At 42.2% G+C, this 24,653-nt stretch overlaps 1 protein-coding gene across 1 annotated transcript in view; it reads right to left on the bottom strand.

Moving 5' to 3' along the window:
• The window catches only part of MYO18B (myosin XVIIIB), a 330,341-nt gene that overhangs the window by 269,078 nt on the left and 36,610 nt on the right, over positions 1 to 24,653 (bottom strand).

Raw genomic sequence — 24,653 nt, 5'->3', positions numbered from 1 at the left:
ACAAGTCAATTCTATCAAACATTTAAAAAATAGTTAATTCCAATATCATATAAACCATTTTGGAAAGATAGGCAAAGAGGGTGTTTTACCAAATTATTTTATGTCACAAATACAATGCTGATACTTAAACCAAGAAGAGCAAAAACAGAGAAAGAAACTATAGACCAATTTTTCTAATGAATATCGATGTGAAAATTTTAAATAAAATACCAGAAAAGAGATTACAGAAATATATCACAAAGATTACACACTATGACCAAGTGAGATTAATACCAGGAATGCAGGGCTGGTTCAATATTAGGAAAACTATCAGCACAAGTGACCATATCAATAACAAAACCAATAGAAATCATATGATTATCTCAATTGATGCAGAAAGAGCTTTTGACAAAATACAACACTTATTCCTATTAAAAAAAAAACACTAGAGAGCATAGCAATAAATGGAGCTTTCTTAAAATGATGAGTAGTATCGATCTAAACCATCAGCAAGCATTATCCATAATGTGGATAAGCTAGAAGCCTTCCTAGTAAGATCAGGGGTGATTCAATACTGTACTAGAAATGTTAGCTATAGCAAGAAGAGAAGAAAAAGAAATTAAAGGAATTAAGAATAGGCAATGAGGAAACAAAACTATCATTTGGCAGTTGATATGATGGTATACTTAGAAAAACCTAGAGAATCAATTAAAAAACTAGTTGAAACAATTAAAAACTCTAGAAAAGTTGCACGATATAAAATAAATCCACATAAATCATCAGCATTTCTATACATTGCCAGCAAAGTCTGACAATAAGAGATAGAAGGAGTAATTCCATTTAAAACTTCTGTAGACAATATAAAATACTTGAGAGTCTCCCTGCCAAGACAAATCCAGGAATTAGACAAACACAATTACAAAACACATTTCACACAAATAAAGTCAGATTTAAACAAGTGGAAAAAATATTAATTGTTCATGGGTAGGCTGAGCCAATACAATAAAAAAACAACAATTCCACCTAAATTAATGTACTCATTCAGTGCTCTACCAATAAACTACCAAAATAATAACTAATTTCATCTGGAAGAATAAAAAGCAAAAATATCAAAAGAATCAATGAAAAAAAATGTGAAGGAAGGTCTCCTAGCTATACCATATCTCAAATAGTATCACAAAGTGGTAATCATCAAAACAATCTGGTACTGGCTAAGAAACAGAGGGGTGGATCCATGGAATAGATTAGAAAAATGATACACAGTAGTAAATGACCGTAGTAATCTAGCTTTTGATAAACCCAAAGATTCAGACTTTTGGGACAAAAACTCACTATTTCACAAAAACTGCTTGGAGAACTGGAAAGCAGTTTGGCAGAAAGTACATCTCACACTGTCTACCAAGATAAGGTCAAAACAAGTATGTGATTTAGACATAAAGGGTGATACCATAAGCAGACTAGGGCAGCGTGGAATAGTTTACCTATCAGACTTATAAAAAAGGGAAGAATTTGTGACCAAACAAGAGATACAGAGCATTATGGTATGTAAAATGGATAATTCTGATTACAACAGCTTAAAAAGGTTTTGCACAAATAAAAACAATGCAGCCAAGATTGGTAGGAAAATAGAAAACTGGGGGGAAATTTTTACAGCGAGTTTTCCTGATGAAGATCTCATTTCTCAACTATATAGAGAACTAAGTCAAATTTATACGCATAAAAGTCATTCCTCAATTGATAAATGGTCAAGAGATATGAATAAACATTTTTCAGAAGAAGTCAAAGTTATCTATAGTCATATAAAAAGTTTTAAAATCACTATCCATTAGAGAAATGCAAATTAACCCTGATGTACCACCTCACACCTATCAGATTGGCTAATATGACAGAAAAGGAAAATTACAAATGTTGGAGAGGATGTAGAAAAATTGGGACACTGATGCACTGTTGGTGGAGTTGTGAACTGATCCAACCATCCTAGAGACCAATTTGGAACTAGGCCCAAAGGGCTACAAAACCATGCATACCTTTTGACCTAGCAATACCACTACTAAGTCTGTATCCCAAGGACATTTTTTAAAAGGACCTATATAGACAAAAATATTTATAGCAAAGAAATGGAAATTAAGGGGATGCCCATCAATTAGTGAATGGCTGAACAAGTTGTGGTATATGATTATGATGGAATACTGTTGTGCTGTAAGAAATCATGAGAAGGATGCTTTCAGAAAAACCCATAAAGACTTACCTGAACTGAAGTAAAATGAAGTGAGCAGAACCAGAACATTGTACACAGTAACAGCAATATTGTATGGTGATCAACTATGAATGACTTAACTATTTTGATCAATACAATAATTCAAGACAGTTCTGAAGGACTTGTGATGAAAAATGTTCTCAGCCTCCAGAGAGAGAACTGATGGCGTCTGAATGCAGATGGAAGCATACTTTTTAAACTTTCTTTATTCGTTTAGTCTTGTTTATTTGTTTTTGGTCTGTGTTTTCTTACTAATATGTAAATGTGTTTTGCATGACTGCATATGTATAATCTGTATCAAATTGCTTGTCTTCTTAATGTGAGGGAGGGAATTTGGAACTCTTTTTTTTTAAATTGTTAAAAATTGCCTTTACATGTAAATGGAAAAAACAAAGTATTTTTTAAAAAGAAAAGACACTTAAAAAAAAAGAAAAGCCACAGGATGGGTTCAAGTACATAGAATGGACCAAATATATCTTTGTTTTGGCCTTCTTTGGAGCTCCCCATCATGCCTTCTGTTGCCAGGAAACACATCATTGGGAAACCTCAGTGTGGATCTGCTTGGCCCTCCCATCTCATCTGTACCTCATTAGTACCCTCTACCTCTCTGACTAAACCCTCTGACTGGAGGGTAGGGCAAGGGGCCCCAAAGGATGGGCTCACCATGGTTTTTCTCCCTATTTCCCACCAGCTACACTACTTTGAGTCTTCTTTAGAGCTCTTCAACGTGCTTCCAAGTCAAATATCTTCTTCCACTTACACCTCAACTTGTCAGCTCCCTTTTGGGTGTTGTCTTCCCTCATCAGATTGCAAGTTCCTCGAGGGCAGGAACTTGTTTTTATTTTTATTTGTATCCCCAGGGCTTAGTAGTAGGTACATAGTGGGTCCTTAATAAATGTTTGTTGATTGACTGACAGAAAGGAGATCCATGCTGGAAGCAATCCAATTTTGAGGGGTTTGAGGGACCAATTTGAAAGTTATCTAAAGGAGGGGAAGATGCCAAAAAGTGGAAGAAATCATGGACCTTATTAATAACCAAAAAAAGGACACCAAGAAACAACTATCTACTTAAATGCCCACCATCTCATCCATACAAAGTTTATGAGGGTCATCTATACATGAATTGAGGCCATCCTTTGATCTAAGGTGCCTCCCAGCTCTGACTTTCCATTTTAAGGGCTCTCCCAGACCTAACATTCTTTGTTCTAAGGCTCCTTCCAAATCTGACATTCTGTGTTCTAAGGCCCCTCCCAGCTCTGACATGCCCTGTTCTAAAGCCCCTCCAATGCTAACATTCCCTGTTCTAAGGTCCCTCCATCTCTGACATGCCCTATTTTTAAGGTCCCTCCCAGCTTTGTCATGCCACGTTTCAAGGGCCCTCCCAATTCTGACTTTCTATGGTTTCATGAAGTCGGGGGACGCTCCATCTTTGCCGACTAGTTGAAAGGGGTGGGGATATGGGAAAGAACAAGAACAGAACCAGGGATTAGACCGTAAGAAGCTAATTTCAGCTTTGGAAAATTCTGGCCTCCTTTTCTCCCTTCCTGGGGCCTCTCTTATTTGAAGAGGCAGAAGAGAGGTGAATGGCCCTAAGCCTTTCCAACTTCAGTGTTGCTGTGGAGCTGTCAGTTCCTTGACTCCTCTATGGCCCAGAACAGAAGCAGAGAGAAACCAGAGAGCATAGGAGACCTCAATTACTCTTTAAAGGCCATAAGTGAGTGTTGCAGCTGCCTCTTAAACTCCAATTGCTGCCTTGGGGTTGCAAGCAGGGGAGGAGGGGAGTGGGTCTTCTCCAGCTTGGTTTTACCAGCCCTTAAGACCTTCAGCCTCAGTCAAATCTACTCAATTAACCCCTTCTCCCCTGAGCATCAAGTTGCCATGGTGAGGTCCCTAGACCAAAAAGTCAGCTAGGACTTCCATATCCTTTGTTAATTAGGAGACAGATGGCTCTCCTTTGGAGGTTGGGAGGAGGCCTTTTTTGATGAGCTCCCTGCAAGGGAGGTTAGCTAGTTAGACAGGATCAATTTATTCCCAAGTCCCCAAGACCCACAGATGTGCCCAGTATTAATGAGGTCAGAGTCATGGGTTCAAGGCTCAGGAGGTCCAATTAGCTTAAGCCTGTTTCTATGATGGAAGTTTCCACCCCTAACCCTAACCCCAGGAACAATAAGAGCTGACACCTCTAAAGCATTTGTAAAGAAGTGTGATACAATGAAAAGAGCATGGGCTTTGAGGCCAGGGGATGTGGGTTCAAATCTCACCTCTCACCCTTACTACCCCTTGGACCTCAGATAGTAACAACAACAATAGCAAGCACTCACACAGTACTTCAAGACAAAGTGTTTTGTCAAGGCTATCCCATTTTATCCTTATAACAACACTGTCAGGTAGATTCTATTATTATCCCCACTTTACAGATGAATAAACTGAGGCTTGGGGGGTTAAGTGATCACCCAGCCAAATAAGTGTCTGAGACAGAATTAGGACAGTTCTTCCTGCCTCCAAATCCAGCTCAACATCCACTGTGCCTACGTGCCACCTGGCCTTCTAGAGCCTCAGTTTCCTCCTCTGTAAAATAAGGGAGTTGTACTGGATGGCTTCTGAGGTCTCTTCCAGCTCTAGATCTGGGATCCTGTGGCCTGGGTTGAAATCCTGATGTTATCTCAGTTGACTCTCACAAACATTCCTATGAGGTAGACTATTTTCATTTCCACTTTACAAATGAAGAAACTGAAGCTGAAAGAGAAAACTTGCCCAGATTCATACCGCCAGCGAGCGTCAAAGGCAGGATTCAAACCCAGGTCTCTCCTAATAGGTCCATCACACAGCCTCTTTAGCAACAAGGTCAAATACATACAAAACAAAATATTCATGGCAGCACCTTTTGTGATCACCAAGGACTGGAAACAAAATGGGGGCTGGCTGAATAGTCTGTGGTACAGGAATTAATGGAATGGTATTCCCTCCATGAGTAACAATGACTATGGGAAGTTTAGAGAATCAGAGGAAGACTTGGATGAACTGATGCAAAGCAATGTAGAACCAGAAGAACAACATGCACAGTGACCACGGCCATGGTTGTGAAAAGAACCATAAAACCAGGCTGTAAACGGTGGAGTCACAAAAAGCCCAATAACAGCGTCAGAGTTAGATGGTGATCAGTGTTGATAAAGACAATAGGACAAGGCCATAGCATGATGGATAGTGTCATAGCAACACAGATGCTTTGTGTGATCATAGCAACCTAGCTCTATCCTAGAGACAAGACAGAGAAAGTCACCTCTCTCCTTTCACTGGAGAGGTGGAGGATTATGGATGCAGAATGTTGAACACCCGTTAAATGCAGCTTCGATGAGCCTTTGAGTTGTGTTTGACATTATTTTTTGTCTTCGTTATCTCCCACCCCTCTAGGGTGAGATGTGTGTATAGTCATCTGAAGAGTTTTTAACAAGTAGTCAAATTCTGATGGATTATAATAACCTAACTCAGCCCCCAGATGACTGGTGATGAAACACACCTGGCTTGAGAATAGAGGAGGTGAGGAGGGGGTTACAGATGTGAAATTCAGTATAGATAGATAGAGATGAGTAGAGGTAGATAGATAGATAGACAGATAGATAGATAGATAGATAGATAGATAGATAGATAGATAGATAGATAGATAGATAGATAGATGGATGGATGGATGGATGGACGGATGGATGGATATGGATAGAGATGATAGGTAGATAGGTAGGTAGATAGATAGATAGATAGATAGATAGATGATAAACAGATGGGTAGATGGATGGATGGATGGATGGATGGATAGATTGGATAGAGATGATAGATAGATAGATAGATAGATAGATAGATAGATAGATAGATAGTCCATTTCACATTTCTCTTCCTTTGAACTGACTGTCCCCTACACCTGGAATACTCTCCCCCCTTTCCACCTCTGCTTCTTGGTTTCTAGGTTTCCTCAAATCTCACCTCACAGCCCTCTTTCTTCAGGACCCTTGTCCCTCCCTCTCTCAGCTGTTAATGTCTCCTGTTTCAGATCACCTTTCATACGTCTCTTCTATACTCGTTCTTTACATATTGTCAACCCTATAGAATGTGAGCTTCTTATAGGCAGGACCATGCTTTTGCCTTTCTTTGTAGCCCTAGCACATAGTAAGTGCTGAATATATACTTATTGACTGACAGACAGATTGATTTTTTAAGAACACAAAAAGGAATATACAGTTTTTCACCAGGCTGGCTGAGGGGATGGCACAGTGAAAAACCCATGCCCTATAGTGGAAACATAACTGTAAGCTCATGCCCCTCTGCTGATGGATCAATGAGGCCCTCTTTGGTCAAAAGAGCCAGTGCTGCCTGTGACGGGTTCTAAGAAAGGCCACTTTCCTGTTCAAGACAACCTCTAAGGAACCTTCTGGCTCTAAGTCAATGGTCCCATGGTAAGGGTGGGAGTCACTGAATAGAACTGATCAATTGTCCCAACCACACTTAAAATTAGGGATGAGATGGGAACCTTTATACTTTAACTAGCTGACAATGCCCTCAATCAATCAATCAAAGACTTTAAATATGAAAAAGCCTTGAAAGCATTGGGTTAACTAGAGTGACATTGACAGGAGGTTTGTACTGATTGGTGGTCATGCCCTGTGAGACTTACATGAAATCAGGAACTAGTTAAAAACATAAGAAATTTGGAGTGAGTAGAGAGCAAGGGCAGGTAATTCCAGCCAGACCCCTAAGAAGGAATCATTTGAGAGGTCAAAGAGGGAAGCTGAGAATGACTTGGCCTCCCCTCATCCTTGATTCAAAGGTTTAGATGTTTTTATCAGCATCCTAGTAGTGTTCCTGGGACAGCAGCATCTGGTGGCAGCATATGCATCAGGAGCTAAGAATAGACTAGGCAGGATAGGGAAAGGAAAATTCAAGGTTTAGCAGGGATCCTGAAAGGAAAGCCACAATACATCTAAGGGGAACGTCATGGATATCCCAAGAAGGAGAAGAAGGAGCTTCCAGCAACCGGGAGCTCTGAGCTACCCCCACACTATCCGTGCTCCCTAAGCTTAAGCTCACTTTCACCCGGACTCTGTATGTACTGGTGGGAGGGTGTGTGTCTCAGAATTTTGGAGGTAATGTAATATACCAAGTGTTCTTACTATAGCACTTTGGTAAATATCTCTTACTAAAAGTTAATTAAGTCTGTCTGACTACTTAGTATCAACTGAAAGTCCTGGAAGAGGAAGCACACTGGTGGGGGCTTGTAAGCCACAGCATTAGAAAACCATCAACCCCTTAGAGATAACCCTCATGCTCTGCGGACCTAGCGTGTCAGTTCAAATGGAGGTTGGTGTAAATAATAATTCTATTATCCTGTGATAATGACTCATGACCTGATTGCTGTCCCCTGTACTCTCTTCAGCTTCTCACTGCCCTTCCTAAAATATGGCACCAAAAAAAAAGAACAAACACTAAATCATAAATTAATTAATTAATTAATTAGTTAGTTAATTAATTAATTAATAAATGAATGCATGAACAGATAGATAGATAGATAAATGAATGAATGAATGAATGAATGAATAAGTAAGTGAATGAATGAATGAATGAATGAACAAACAAATAAATAAATAAATGGAATATGGCACCCAGAACTGAATACAATTCTCCCAATGTGGTCCAACCAGGACAGAGGCTAACTGGACCATCTCCCTAGTCTAAGAGCAAGAATCCATCTAGGAGATAATAAGCTTTTAATGCCATTTTCTGAGTCCTGAACAAAAAATTTCAGGAATGGCCCCTGTGCATCCCTCCCTCAATCTCGACCTTCAATCAGAACGACTGGGGCCCAATGTTACCAAACCATGGGGCCTCTCTCCCTGAAAACTCTGTCTTTCTACCCACAGAGATGAAGACAGTAGAAAATTGCCCTGGAAGCCTGGCTGGCAGCACCCACTGAACAGGCAAGGACAAGATCACAAGTCCGTGATCCCGTCGATACCTAACAAAATGGGTTTTGAAACTCTAAGGTTCCTGCCAATGAGATTCTGTGATAAAAAGACTTAAGATCATAGATACTTAGAGCTGGATGTGATCTCAGAGATCTTCACATCACCCCCTTCATTTCACTGAGATGAAGAGTAGGGGAAGTGACTCGGTGAATATCACCCAAACAGCCAACGTCAGAGATAGGATTCACACCCAGGTCCTCTGACTCTTCATCAAAGGCTTCATGTACTAGACAAGCCTGAACTCCTTATCCAGAGCAGGAGCAGAAAGGAAGCAAGGATAGGCCCAGGTGCTTCGAGCAAGTGCCATCATCCCAATGTAACGCTGTCCCCAGAAATACAAAGAATTCAGAAAAGCACTGCTTCGATTTTGGTATGAACTGATGCAGAGTGAAGGAGGTAAAACCAGGAAAACAATATGTACAGGGATAGTGGTAAGTCAATGGAAAGAAGAGCAATGAAATGAGGGACTCCTGTATACATTTCAAGAGTAAGCTCGGCCTCGGAGAAGAATTGAGAAAACGCATCTTCTTTTCTTTGCAGATTTGGTGGGGGGCAGGGCAGGGAGTATGGATGTGGATTATGGTAAATACCATCAGTCACAGTACGTGTGTTAGGTGATTTTGCTGGGCTCAGTGGATAGGGAGATAGCAATGCAAAATATATAACTAAAAATAAGGTTTTTAAAAAAGACAATTATCTCCAGAGAGGCAAGTACGTCAGGATTAGCCCAGCCCTTTGGTACTGGGATGTGAGAATTTCCTAACCGTGGCTAATTTTCCCAACATTTCAACCCATCCCCACGTCCCAGGGGACCTGTAGAGGACAGGCACCCTGGGAGGAGGGAGGCAGGAAGGGACTCGCTACTCTTCATGACGCATTCAACTAGTGACCCAGGCAGACTGGACTAACACCAAACCCCAGCAGGGGCTGGGACACAGGTGTTCAAAGAGAAAAAAAGGACTATGGCCTGGTCATCATTCCACCACAAACAAGTCAATTCAACTCTGATTTATTAAGCTCTCATGTGTCCAAGTGACAAAGTAGGCTAGAGGAGAAAGAGTCTTGGACCAGCTTCAGTCATTGAATAGACCTGGTCAGGTCCCTGTGCTAAGCAGCTGTGTGAGCCTGGCAAATAATTGCTGCTCTCTGGATGGACCTCAGTTTCTTCATCTGTAAAATGGCCCCTTTGGACTAAGCCCTACTCTGTATAGTCCCTTCTAGTCCTAAAAGTCTACAATTCCACATTACCATCTATGAAGCAGTGTGGCTTAGTGAATAGAGATTTCACCTTGGAGTCAGAGACTCTCAGACTATATATTACAGAACAGTTCATGACCTGCATTGATAAAGGAAGTTCCTTCATCAGGGACCTCCCTACAATGATGGGCCAAAGACATACCTTGTGCCACGATCTTATGTTCTTGTCTCCATCAACATGTATCACCATTTGACCCTTATACTGTTAAGTTTTTCATGCCGTTTCTTTTATTTCCCCTCTAGATAACAGATTCTTTGAGTGACAGAACTTCAGGGTTGGAAGAGACCATCTAGTCCAAGAAATACCAGAATGCAAAACCACCAAGTGGTCATCCATTCTTGGCTTGCAACCCAACAGAGAAAGGGAGCTCACTACCTTATTAGGCAGTCCCCTCCACTTAAAGCCAACTCCAGTCATTAAGTAGTCTTTTCCTGACATTGAGCCTAAACCTGCCTCTCTTCAATCTTCACCCCTTTCTCCTAATTCTACTCTCTGGTGCCAAGCAAAATGAGGCTGCTCTCCCCCACCTGCCGTCACCAATAAGAGAGCCCTTCAAATACCTGATGATGACTGATATGTGTGTCCTTTCAATGTATTTTCTCATAGAGTCATAAGGACTCTGTATTACACTCCTTTCCAATCCCCATAATGACCAGAACACTTCAACAAAGACAGAAAGTCTGCTAAAAGTGTTTGATGAATCACTATCCCTGTGACTTCCCAAAGCAAAACACCCTTCCCTGGCCACCCTTGCTCCATATGAGTAATTAGAGTGTAAGCCTCTTGAGTGCAGGGACTTTTGTCTTTGTATCTCAGGGTTTAGCACCACACTTAATGAATGCCTTTTCATTCTTTCAGTGAGCTCAGCAAGACACAAAATGCTAGAGAGGGTCTAGACCACAGGAGGGCAAAGGTCATGAGTTAGGCAAGCAGGACTCCTAAAGGAAGACCCTGGTAACCTGAAGCCAGATCACAAACTGACTCAGAGCTGCCTTAAGTCAAGAAGCCACTCCATGAGAGTTAAAGCAAACAGAGGTACCACTCATAACAACAATAATGATTATTATGACATTTCAATGGCACTTCACTTAGATTACTACATTTGATCCTCAAAAGAGGCTTGAGAGATGTGTAATGGAATTATTATCTCCATTTTACAGATGAGTAAACGAATGAACTGAAAAGCATTTATTAAGAACTGACTGATTCAAGCACAAAGCTAAGTGCTGGGGACCCAAAAATAACATGGTTGCCATTCTTGGAGACCTCACTAACAGGTGGGGGTGGGGGGGGAGACAACACATTGAGAACAATTCAGTTGTAGGGTAGAAGGCCGGGTCCAGTGGTCCTTGGGGTGTGGCCCCAAAGCAGATAGTGATTCATCTTCTTTATGTCCATTTTTTCCATTAATAAAATCCTATCTGTTTCTAATGTTGACCCATTTTACAGTACCAAGGATTTGGGTGAGAATTTTATTTTCTGGGTCCTTAGTAGCTATAGCTGCTGAGGAGATAGTTGCTGCAGGCACCTGCAGATAGAGGTAAGGAAGGGAGAGGAAATAAGCATTACTACACACCTACTATGTGCCAGGCCTTGTGCTAAGCCCTTTGTAAATATTATCTCATTGGATCTTCACAACAATCCTTCAAGGTAGATGCTGTTATTGTCCCTATTTTACAATTGAGGAAACTGAGGCAGAGATTAAGTGACTTGCACAGAGTCACACAACTAGTAAATACCAGGCTACAGAGGCCAAACCAGAAGCTGGGCAGATGGAAAGGGTGGGGTGCCCCTATTCCTGGGCATCTTGTGCCTACCTGTCCTACTATGGCAGTTGGTGGTGGTGGTGGTGGTGGTAATGATGGTAGACCCCTTGTTCATGGGATTTACTCCCCTGAATGACAGCTGCTGGGGCCAGGCTGAACGTAAGGCTGGTGTTTTGAAGGGGGATTCTATTTCCAGGGCTCTTGAGCACAGAGTCAGGGCCTGACTCCACTACAGTATGAGGAACGTTGGTAGTTGAGATGATGGTAATTATTTGACCCATGTGGTACAAGCCACCTCCAGTCTCTCCTTCAAAGTGACTCACTGCCCCAGGTAGCTGGCTGGCTTACCCCATTGGGGGCAGCTGGCCAGCAGGTGGTGGCAGGTGAGCCCCTTGAATGATGACCAGTGGTCTGGGGGCGGTACTGTTCTCAGGGATCTTAGGGTCATGGTCTTGCGCTGTCTCCATTGGAATCTGAGGAGAGGTGGTGATCAAGGTGGTGGTGGTAGTGGTGGTGGCTTCACTCACCTAGCACATACTGCCTCCTGTCCCACCCTCTGGGTCTCTTGCCTGTCCCAGTTGGTTACCTGAGATGGTGGACCCCTTGACTCCCCTGGATGGCAGCCTTGATGGCCAGGCTAGAAGCACAGCCAGGGGCCTGGGGGGAAGGAGGGCTGCCGTCCCCATGGTTCTTTGGGTTAGCTGCTGACTTAGAGCCCTTCTCCACAGGGGTTGTTCACCTGAAATGATGGCTGCGGAGGCCAGACATATTACAAAGGGGACTAAAGCTCAGAAAAGCACAGGATCACAGGATTTGACAGTTGTGTGACCTCTCAGAGCAGGGGTTCATAACTTTTTTATATCATGGACCCCTTAGGCTGTCAGTCTGGCTAAACCCATGGACCCCTTTTCAGAGTCACATTTTCAAATGCGAAAACTAAAATATAGAGGATTACAAAGGAGACCAATTATGCTGAAATATAGCTATTGAAATATCTTTAAAATAGGTTCATGGACCTGCAGGTGAAGAATCCCTACTTAGAAATAACTCATTGATGGGGCAGCTAGGTGGTGCAGTGGATAGAGCACCGGCCCTGAAGTCAGGAGGACCTGAGTTCAAATCCAGCCTCAGACTAAACACTTCACACTTACTAGCTGTGTGACCCTGGGCAAGTCACTTAACCCCAACTGCCTAACCAAAAATAAAAATAGCTCATTGCCTTTATTTTTATGAATTCAATAATTTTTTTATATTTAAATAAATGTACATATTTTTATTTGTGTCTTTTATTTTTACATAAGTCATTTCAACACTCCTTTGAAGTATTGCCTTCTCCCATTAGAATGTAAGTTTCTTGAGGGCAAGGAATCTTTCTTTTTGCTTGTAGTTGTATCCCCAGAGCTTCACACAGTGCTTGCCTGGCGCATGGTAAGTGCTTTTAATAAATGTTTGTTGACTGTCTGATCCCCCATGAACACTGAGGAAAAAAAAATTTAATCCCAATATGACTCCATGTGATCAGAATACATTCAATTCTATCTGAATTTCAAACCTCCTACTTTCCAGATAAGGATGTTAAGGTTCAGAGCTTTTTAAAACCCGGACGGCACCTTAAAGGTCACAGAACCTGACCCCCTCTTTTTTCAGATCATGACACCGAAGCCTGGGGTGAGGGGGTGTTAAGTGCCTTGCCAAAGACCATCTAGGTGGCAGCTGAGACAAGACCTGAATCCAGATCCTCTGACTTCAGCCCAGGTCACACAGCCATGAACCCAGGTCTGCCAATACCAAGTTCAAAGTCTATTCTTTAATACACACAGGATTGTAAGCTGTTGGGTGGCACAGTGGGTAGAGCTCTGAACTTGGAGTCAAGAAGACCTGAGTTCAAATCATCCCTCAGACACTAATTAACTGTATGACCCTGGGCAAATCACTTCCCCTCTGTCTGCCTTAGCTTCCTCAGCTGTAAAATTTGAACAAAATAGCCCTTACTTCCCTAGATTGTTGTGAAGATAAAAGGAGATAAGATTTTAAAGCACTTTTCGAACTTTTAAGAGCTATGTGCCTGCTAGTTATAATAACACATTATTATTTGCTGTTCAGTCTTTTTCAGTCGTATCTGACTCTTCATGACTTTATTTCGGGTTTTCTTGGCAGAGATACTGAAGTGGTTTGCCACATCCTTCTCCAGCTCTCCCCACCCCAGCAGCTAGATCAGAGCTCGATCAGGGGCCTGAGTGACGGCTCCCGTTGCCAGTGAGAGCTGCAATCTCTCCTGAGATACTCCCCAGAGGCACTGGGAAAGCTGGGCAGATGTGCTGGCACTGAAACTGACTTCAGTTGTCCTCTGAGCTACATCTCTCTGGTTAAAAGACTGACTGCATAAATTAAACCATTTCCACAAAACGAGAGACAGCCCTGAGCTTGGAATCAAGACACCTGGGAGCCAGGGCCTGGCTTCATACCTTTTCCAGCTAGGTCACAATACCTCAGTTTCCCCATCTGTAAGACAGGGATGCTGACAATATATGCCCTGGCCATCTTACAGATGAGATATCATGGAGAAGGGGCATAATTCTTGTTGAGCTGTGTGACCCTAAACAAATCACTTTCTTTCTCTGGGTCTCAGTTTTTTCACTTGTAAAATGACTCTCCCCTTCTGGCCCTGAACATGTATGATTCTAGGGGGCTGGTGCCACTAGGATATCCTCTTGGGAGAAGCCAAGCAAGTTTGCATCACAGGAAACACTAACCAAATTGGCCAGATCTTTCCCAGAACTCTAGGATAAGCCATCTAATCTACCCAAGGCCTAACTCCTACAACGTCTCCATTAAGTGGCTGTCCTGCCTTGACGTCCTCTAGGTAGGGGACATCTACTTACTTTAGTATTAACCTTACTGTCAAGCTACCAAGAGCATTCCATGAATTGGTAAACAGTCCCAGTGTGGGAACTTCATACACTAAGAAAGATCACCTTCCCGCCCCACCCCCATCTATGACTTAATAGATAAGGCTTCGGAGGTTCTCTGAAGCAGTCACACAGTTAGTAAGAGTCTGAGGCAGGATTCAAACCCAAGTCTTCCTGACTCCAAGTAAGACTCAATGTCCTACTGAATCGATGCCAAGAGTCCTTCACCTGTTTGGTGCCATGGAATGAAAATCCCATCACCACCACTCTGGCAACCTGGAGAAACCTAGAGACCTCTTCTCTGGACATTTTTTTAAAAATTCATAATAGGAAGAAAAATGTCATTTTTTTCTTTTTTTTTTCCATCCCCTGAAATCTATTGATGGACCGGCTGATTAAGAAGCCCTGCTCTCCAGCCTGATAATCTCAGTGATGCTGATGCTGATAAGCATAAGAGGAGGTGGGTATAGTGTATGAAGTGACATGCAGTCAGGAAGACCTGAGTTCTAGTCATGCCATTGATACTAAGCTGGGTGACCCCAGGCAGGTCACTGAGCCTCCGACAACTCTCTAAGACTACAAGGTATAATAGGGAGGGAATTCCCACAACCCTAAAGTCCTATTTCCTTAATGTGCTGATGAGATCCAGCCTGGCACAGTGGATAGACAGCCAGCCTACGAGTCAAGACCTGAGTTCAGTTCAGTTCTACCCATTTCATAGAAAAGGAAATTGAGACTCGGTGAGGGGAAGCAGTCACACAGATGGCTTATGCGATCCAGGAGAGGGGAGGTCATAGAATGATCATGGGTCTAGAGCTGACAGGGACTGCAAGGGCCATCTAGCTCAATCCTGTCACTTAATAGATGAGAAAACTGAGTCTTAGAGATTAAGTAATTTGTCCAGCATAGTGTCTTAGACCATTCTCTGATTAGTAATTTAATAATCCATTAGACCATGAGCTCCTTGAGGCAGGAACTGCTCTTTTGTCTCCTTTTGCATTCTGGTATTTAGCACAATGCTTGGCACATTGCAGGTGCTTAATCAAAGTTTAGAGATTGACTGATTGCAGAACTATGAGTTACCACACAGACATTGATCTATATAGGTAAAGGGGGCATCCATGTCTAAAGTTTCCCTACAATAATAAAATCCCAAGCCCATTCTTGACTATATTAATACAGTAGGAAGCATGTTTCAAATTGCTTTAAGTTTACAGTGTATAGATCTGGAAATGCAGGATCAGGACCTCTCCAGGGTGATGCAGACAGTGAGTAGCTAAGCCTCCTGTTGTCCCCAAACCTACTGCCTGCACCTAGGGGGAGAGGAAGCAGAGCCCTTTGGGAAGCAATAAAAGACAAGGTTTTGCATTTCCCACTTCAAAGGTCTATGGGAAGGAAAAGGGAAGAGCTGTGTATCTCTCGCCACCCTAGAGGGGATGAAGGACCTCTCTTGGAGAAAGCTCCCTCCACCTGGCCTTGATCTATTTTTCATTCACATTCACATTCTGCTCCTCTAAGCAACACTTGACACCAGGGATCGACACCAGTCTGAGGGATGCCTGCCTCCAAACGGCCAAGCTATTTCTTAATCCTGGCCAGTGAGGAGCTGATCCCCTGCTCCCCAAAAGAGAATTGCCAAGCTCCCCTCCCACCCCTAGTCATCCAACCCCAGTGAACCTGCAAGGTGGGCTTCTCAACAGTCATGTGACAGCAGGCGGGAGAAAATCAGACCTGGGAGACAGGCTCACTCTCCGTAGCCCTATCCATCAAGACTTCTACCCCACCCAAAGAGATGTCATCAATCCAAAAAAAGAAAAAAAAACCCACTGGGTCCTAGATTCAGAGATGGCACCAACCCCCTCACTTCCAGGGGGAGCCTCTGTTCTCTGCCTCCTGGTCCCCAGTGACCGTGGATGGCACCGCACCCTCCTGGAAGGCAGTGCTGCACAGTGAATGGAGGACCTCGGTTCATGTGCCATCTCTGACACCGGCTGTGTGACCTTGGACACGTTCTTTCCTCTCACTGAGCCTCAACTTCCTTTTCTATGAAATGGGTAGAATAAGGCTTGTAGATCCTACCCCCAAAGTTGTTGCAAGGCTCAGATGAAACAATGTATTCAAAGAACACTATAAATGTTGAAGCGTTACTTAAATGTCAGTCTTTCATATTACCATGGAACGTGATAATATGATCCACGGAACAGACAGTGGCCTCAGACGTTGGTGAACGGCCAACTGAAGCTGACCAGTATCCACGAAGAGGTGCATGCTGGGACAGGAGCTCCACTGCGGCCCTTGCCTTGTTGGGAGGAGGTAAGGAGGCCCCCCCAGGGGCAAACTTGCAAGAGGACCTGGACAAAAAGTGCACCAGACAGGCAGGCATTGATAGGTTGTAAACTGTATCAATGCACAGAACTCCAGAACCTATGAGATCACAGATCCCTTAAGTTGTCTGCATATTATTGACAATGACTGTTATTGCTCCAATTCTAATGTCATTGCTATTATTCAAAAGGACAATTTGAGTGCTAATAACAATAGTCATTTTTATAATTATCATTATTTGGCAGTGTGGGCAGCTAGGTGGCACAGCAGATAGAGCGCTGGGCCTGGAATCAGGAAGACCTGAGTTCAAATCCTGATTCAGACTGTGTGACCCTGGGCAAGTCACTTAACTCTGTTTGCTTCAGCTTCCTCATATGTAAAATGAGCCGCAGAAAGAAATGGCAAACCACTCCAGTATCTTTGCCAAGAAAACCTCAAATGGGGTCATGAAGAGTTGGACATCACTGAAAACAACTGAACAATAAATTTGGCAGTAGAGTAGCAGATAGAGAGCCTGGCCAGAGTCAAGAAGTCTTAGGTCCGAGGCTCATCTCTGCCATATATTTAGTGGTTGTGTGACCCTAACCAAGTGACTTATCTCTCAGGTGCCCCAGGCAATAGCTCTCTATGACTATATATTGAAGAGAAGACCAGCATTGGTGGAGGGATTTTCCTCATTGGGAGTTCTCTATACCAAAAAATTACAAGTGTAGACACTACACACACTCAAAAAAAAAAATAGCTATTATTATTATTATTATATAGTATCCTTAAGATATCAGGGAGAATAGAGGAAGGCCCCCAGGCCATCGGATAGACCAAGCCCCACCCCCATCACAAATGTCCTTGGGGGAGAGGCATGGACAAGGACAAGGGCAGAGACGGGTCTCCATATTCATGGAGAGAGGCAACATCCATGTGGAAGAGGGCACAGAGTCGCCTAAACATTTAAATAGGATTATTACAGGCTATACTGGCCTGGAGAAGGCCAAGTGCTTGATTAACAGGTCCCACCTCCTAGACCTTCAGTGTGACAGCTAAGACTATGACATATCCCACTCATGCAGCTAGGTGGTATAAGTTTTGGGAGTCAGGAAGACCTGAGTTCAAATCCTGTCTCTGACACTTACTAGCTGTGTGACTCTAGTCACCTAACCTCAGTCTACCTCAGTTTCCTCATTTGTAGAATGGGGATAATAATTATAGCTCCTTCCCAGGGTTATCATGAGAATCAAATGATGCAATATTTGTAAAGAACTTTACAAAGCACCAAGTAAATGCTAGCTTTTAGTTGTCTGTATGCCATTTCCAATCCTTTTCCTGTCGTGCCTTCCGACTGAAAAAGCCGTCTCTGGTCTCCTTCCTCCCCACCCAGACAGCTCTCCTTGGGGGTCCGGCCTTGGAGCTCCTTCCTAGAATTTCAGTTGTTGTTCAGTCATTTTTCAGTTGTGTGCAACTTTTCACAACCCCATTTGGGTTTTTCTTGGCAAAGATGCTAGAGGAGTTTGCCATTTCTTTCTCTAGCTCGTTTTACTGATGAGGAAACTGAGGCAAACAGGGTTAACTGACTTGCCCAGGGTCACACAGCTAGTAAGTGTCTGAGGCCATATTTGAACTCAGATCTTCCTGACTCTATCCACTGAACCATCTAACTTCCCCCATCAGGCTCCCACGATAAGCCAGCCAATGAATGAGAATATCATATGATACATTTTTCCTCCAAAAGAAAACCTGATTAATAGAAGGAATCCTTAATCTATTTCAGGATGATCTGTTATGACAGTGAACAAAGACATTAATATACAACTCTGAAATACTTAATAGCTGATTATAAAGCAACTGATTATGAAACGCACCAGAGCGGGGTTTAGCGGGAGTAAATCAGTCACACCCATCTCCCAAGTGAGATGTGGCACCTCTTAAAATAATGTATTGGGGGGAGTCATTTACATAATCCTTGCTGGTGAAATATTGACAAATGTGACTTTCTCTCCAACTGTAACAGAGTCATTCCTGAGAGGGCCACAAATGTGTGAAAGAAAAGATGAATCTCGGGGACCCTGAGCCCTCAGAAGCCTCCATGTGTGGCTGCCCTGGGGTCCTGGGGACTATGGCCGCCCACACAGCTTGGAGATTTCTCCAGTAACAGCCTTGCCTTGGCTCTCCCTTGCCATCTGGTGGCAGACCAAGGCCGGATGTGGCACCAACATAATTAGCAGGCCCGGCATGAAGACATGGTTTTGCCTCTGTGGCTCAGGATTCCAAATGTCAAAGCTGGAAATGGCCCTATGGAACATCTAACTTGGCCTCCTCATCTTACAGAGAAGAAAACTGAGGTCCAGAGATGGGGATACAGACAGTTAGGGGAAGCGCCAGGAAGAGGAAAAAGGGTTCTCTCCACATAGCCTCACTACTTCCATTGCCAGATACCTGGGCATTACTTCCATCCTTCCATTCTGTCCATTTCACGACTGGACCCAAGTCAGGTAGTCAGCTGGTCAAATAGCATTTATTAAGCACCTACTATGTGCTAGGTACTGTACTCAGTGCTAGGGATGCAAAAAAAGACAAAAATAGTCTTTGTCCTCAAGGAGCTTCGAATCTCATGGGGGAGACAATATGAAAACAACTACGTATAAGTAAGATGGAAACAGGATGAGGGAAGGGGGGAGTCTTAGAAAGAAGGCACTACGTTTAAGAAGGACTGGGAAATGCTTCTTGCAGAAGGAGGGACTTTGGTTGAAACTTAAAGGAAGCCAGGGAAACCAAGAGACAGAGATGAAGAGGGAGAGTTTTCCAGGCATGGAGGATGGCCAGTGAAAATGTACGGAGGCAGCTTAGTCGTACCAAATCACAAACTGTATTATAAAGCAGCAATCATCAAAACAATCTGTTATTGGACAAGAAATAGAGTGGCGGATCACTGGAATAGGTTAGGTATACTATACATAGTAGTAAATGACCATAGTAATCTAATGTTTGATATACCCAAAGACTCCAGTTTTGGGAGCAAGAACTCACTATTTGACAAAAACTACTGAGAAAACTGGAAAACAATATGGCAGAAATTAGGTATAGACCAACATCTTACACTGTATATCAAGATAAGGTCAAAATGGGTACATGATTCAAATATAAGGGATGATACTGCAAGCAAGTTAGGACAGCAAAGAAGAGTTTTCCTGTTTACCTCTCTGAAGAAGGGAAGAATTTATGACCAAACAAGAGATAGAGAGCATTACAGGAAGAAAAAATAATCATTTTGATTATATTAAAAAGTTTTTGCACAAACAAAACCATTGTAACCAAGGTTAGAAGGAAAGCAGAAAGTTGGGAAACAATTTTTATAGTTAGTATCTCTGATAAAGGCCTTATTTCTCAAATATATAGAGAACTGAGTCAAATTTGTAAAAATACAAGTCATTCCTTAATTGATAAATGGTTAAAGGATATGAGTAGGCAGTTTTCAAACAAAGAAATTGAAGCTATTTATAGTCATATGAAAAAATGCTCTAAATCACTACTGATTAGAGAAATGCAAATGAAAACAACTCTGAGGTACCACCTCACACCTATCACATTGGCTAATATGACAGAAAAGGAAAATGATAAATATTGGAGGGGATGTGGGAAAATTGGGACATTAATGCATTATTGATGGAGTTGTGAACTGATCCAACCATTCTGGAGAGCACTTTGGAACTATGCCCAAAGGGCTATAAAACTGTTCATACCTTTTGATCCAGCAATACCTACTAGGTATTGACTATATAAGACTACTAAGTCTGTATCCCAAAGAGATCCAAAAGGGGGTGGGGGGGAGAAGGAAGTATTTGTACAAAAATATTTACAGCAGCTCTTTTAGTGGCAGCAAAGAAATGGAAATTGAGGGGATGCCCATCAATTGAGAGATGGCTGAATAAGTTGTGGTACATGACTGTAAAGGAATACTATTGTGCTATAAGAAATGACAAGTAGGCTGATTTCAGAAAAACTTGGAAAGACTCACATGAACTGATACAAAGTGAAATGAGCAGAACCAGAAGAACATTGTACACAGTAACAGCAACATTGTGTGATAATTAATTATAAATGACTTAGCTCTTCTTATCAATACAATGATCCAAGACAATTCCAAAGGACTCATGATGGAAAATGCTATCCCCCGCCAGAGAAAGAACTGATGGGAGTCTGAATGCAGATTGAAGCATACTATTCTTCGCTTTCTTTATCTTTCATGGTTTTTTTTTCTTTGTGTCTGTGTTTTCTTTTACAACATGAGTAATATGGAAATATGTTTTGTATTATTGTACATGTATAATCACTTACCATCTCAGGGAGGGAGGAGGTAAAAAAGAGAGAAAATTTGAAAATCAAAAGAAGTTTTAAATGAATGTTAAAAATTGTCCTTATATGTAATTGGGGAAAACCAATTTTTTTTTAAAAAGAAAGAACAAGGGTGTGGCTAGGTGGCACAGTGGATAGAGCACCGTCCCTGAACTCAGGAGGACCTGCGTTCAAATCTGGCCTCACTTGATGCTTACTAGCTGTGTGACCCTGGGCAAGTCACTTAACCCCAATTGCCTTAAAAAAATGCATGGAGTCGGGAGATGGTGGCCAGTTTGATTAACAGCAAGGAGATCGTGCTAATTGTCCTTTTCTCTGGACTCTGGACACCCAAAGCACCCACCATCAGACTGCTAGCTCCTTTGGGGCAGGGACTATCTTTTGCCTCTTTCTGTATCCCCAGTGCACAGTATTGCAATCAGCTCAGAGTTGAAATAACAAACCTGCAAATGGACTGCATCTGCCTTCATGCATCAATACTACTGCAGACCAGCTGCAAGGGACTCAGGGCTGGTCAACTCGTGAAAGCTGTCAGTAATGGATAACAACACATGACATTCACATTGCCCATAAAAGTCTGCCAAGCGCTTGACATAGAGTATCTCATCTGAGCCTTCCAGCCTCCTGAGGAGGTTGGCATCACTGAGTCATTCTTTCTAGTTTATGAGAATGAAGAAACAGGCTTCGATACGGTAAATGACCTGCCCAAGCGTCCCACAGACAGTAAGGGTCAGAGGTGGAGCTGGAGCCCAGGTTCTCCTGACTTCAGGGCCAGTCCTCTACCCACCACACCAAGGGAAGGCCCCATGTCCTTCCCTTGGCCTGTCCAGAGAGAGAGCAGGGATTATTATTTTTCACACACCCACCCTAAGAGACAGAAGCATCCCTCTCCATCTGCACCTTGCTTGAGCCTGAGAGAAAAGCAAAGCCCCCCAAATTGGTTCTTTCATCTCAGAGCCAACGTAGGCGGTCTCGGAAGTCTTGCCAGGACAAGCTGCCAGGTGCAGATGGTAGAAAGGAGAAGCAGGGTCCTTCACTCCAAGAATTCTCTCTCCATCCTGACTGAGCCAACTCAGGCCATTAACCCAAAGTCAAATGAAAGCCTTGGATAAATGATGGCATTTAGAAAATAAATAAATTATTTTTAGAAAATAAATAAACACATTTAATGAATTTAGGGCTAGGAATCAGATGACTTGGGGTCCATTCCCAACTGGGGCCCCTTAGACCTTTACTCTGGACCTAAAATGAAAAAAAATGAAAACTTTGGCCTGGATGATCTCTTCTGTCCCTCCTAGCCCAACCTTCTGATTTTATTTCACTGCTAAATTCATTAAGACAGAGCATAGATCTTGAGCTAGAAGCGACCTTGCAAACCACCTTGTCCAACTCCATTTTATAGATGAAGAAAATTAGGCCTAGAGAAGTCAAGAGACTTGTCCAAAGTCACAGAGATAGAAGAAGAGCTAGAATTTGAACTCAGGTCCTCTGACTTTCAGTCCAATATCCTTTGTACCATATCACACTGGTGGAAGGCTTGGCAAGGGGGTGATGATGGTCAACCACTAATGAATAACTCAGAAAGAAACAATGACAGAAATGGATATGAAATGGTGGTTTTCAGAAGAAATCAAATATATCCATAATCATATGAAAAACAAGCTCTAAACCACTATCAATTAGAGAAATGCAAGTTAAAACAACTCTGAGGTACCTCCTTATACCTATCAGATTGGCTAATATGACAGAAAGGGAAAATAACAAATGTTGGGGAAGATGTGGGAAAACTGGGACACTATTGAATTGTTGGTGGAGTCGTTAACTGATCCAAACATTCTAAAGAACAATTTGTAACTTTGCCCAAAGGGCTATAAAACTGTGAGTACCTTTTGACCAAAACAATATCATTATTAGGTCTGTATCCAAAGAGATCAAAGAAAAAGGACCTACAGGTACAAAAATATTTATAGCAGTTCTTTTTTGTGGTAGTTTAGACTTGGAAATTGAGGAGATGCCCATCAATTGAAGGATGGCTGAATAAAGTGTGGTATATGATTGTGATGGAATACTATTGTGCTGTAAGAAATGATGAGCAGGTGGATTTCAGAAAAACCTGGAAGGACTTACATGAGCTGATGCTGAAAGAAGTGAGCGGAATCAGAACGTTGTGTGGTGATTAACTATGATAAACTTAGTTCTTCTCAACAATACAATGATCTAAAACAATTCCGAAAGATTTATGATTTACTTTTAGGGAGTAAAAGCAGTGACTTGCCTGAGCTCTCCCCCAAACCCCTCCAGATACCTGTAAAAATGGCTCTAAATGAAAGATTTATGATGAAAAATGCTATCCACCTCCCGAGAAAGAACTACGGAATCGGAATGCCGATCAAAATATACCATTTTTCATCTTATCATTGTTGAATGTTGGTTTGGTTTTTTGTTTGTTTTGGGGGGGTTTTTGCAACATGGCTAATATGGAAATATGTTTTGCATGATTTCACATGTACAACTGATATCACATTTCTTGCCTTCACAATGGGTGGGCTTGGGATAGAGGAGGGAAAGAAATGAGAACTCCATTTAAAAAAATAAATAATAAAATCTTAAAATGATGACAGAATTTTAGAGGTGGAAGGGCCTCCAGCAAGTGGTGAGTCCAATCCAAACCTGACAAAGATTCCCCACGGTAGCATTCCCCACAAATGGCCAGCCAGTCTTTACTCCCATTTTAGAAGAAATAAACACAACTGAGGGCCATTATGGAGATGTTCTTCACACTTCATGGGGCACTGATGACCACAAAGTCCCAAATGGTCCAGAATAAGTATCTTTCTTGCCCAACGAATGTCATTTTCCATTTGGCTTTATCTGGCCCCCCACTCAGTCAACTTCCACTTTTAATGCTGAGAACAAAGTATGATGTTAAAATAATGCCTTTAACCAACAAGGGAAAAAATGAAATTCTTACTTATGACTTTGTTTCATGGGTTGCCAAGGATAGATAATCAATCACCATGTGGTCAAGTCAATCACTCAGAAAAAATCTAGCCTAACTATCCACACAAGAAAAACCAAGAGGATGATAAATGCTACTTAACAAACTGTGATATGCACTCTGATGGACAGCCTTTAGAGCTTATGTGTTTGTATATATATCTTGGAAAATATGACAAATAAGTAATAAATTGGACCCAGAAAAGATCAGGAATAGAAAAGGCTGGATTTCCTTTGGGAAACTGAATAATGCTCTAAATGACACCAAACTTCTCCCTGGAAACAGGTCCATCTTTTTAATAACAATATTCTACCAACACTGCTGTAAGACTGCAAGTCACAGGACATAGTGGCCTCTAACAAATTAATAATGCATATCACCCAAAGGGGGATGAAGAGGCACATGGTTGGCATAAGCAGCCTGCTACCCATTACAAGCAAGGAACTGTGAAGGCGTGAAGGATGTTATCAAAGCATTAGGTGACACAGTAGAAGAGTGTTAAGCTTGGAATCAAGAAGACCTAAGTTCAAATCTATCCTCAGACATCAGCTCTGTGTCCTCGGATCAGTCATTTAACCTCTGTTTGTCTCAGTTTCCTCACTTGTAAAATGGGCATAAGAATAGCCCCTACCTCCTAGGGATGTGGTGAGGGTCAAATAAGAATGTTTGTGAAGTGCCTGGCACATAGCGTGAGCTGCAAAAAAAACCACTAGCTATTGACTATTATTATCATCAAGCAACATATAAGTAAAAAAAGAAAAGGTGGTCATGTGGTGAGAGTTGGGGGATAGTCAATGGATCAC

Source organism: Phascolarctos cinereus, unplaced genomic scaffold, assembly GCF_003287225.1.
Source record: "Phascolarctos cinereus isolate Bilbo 61053 unplaced genomic scaffold, phaCin_HiC Scaffold_4;HRSCAF=312, whole genome shotgun sequence".
NCBI lineage: Eukaryota > Metazoa > Chordata > Mammalia > Diprotodontia > Phascolarctidae > Phascolarctos > Phascolarctos cinereus.
The sequence above is the reverse complement of the archived record's forward strand: the minus strand, read 5'-3'. Positions and strand labels throughout refer to the sequence as shown.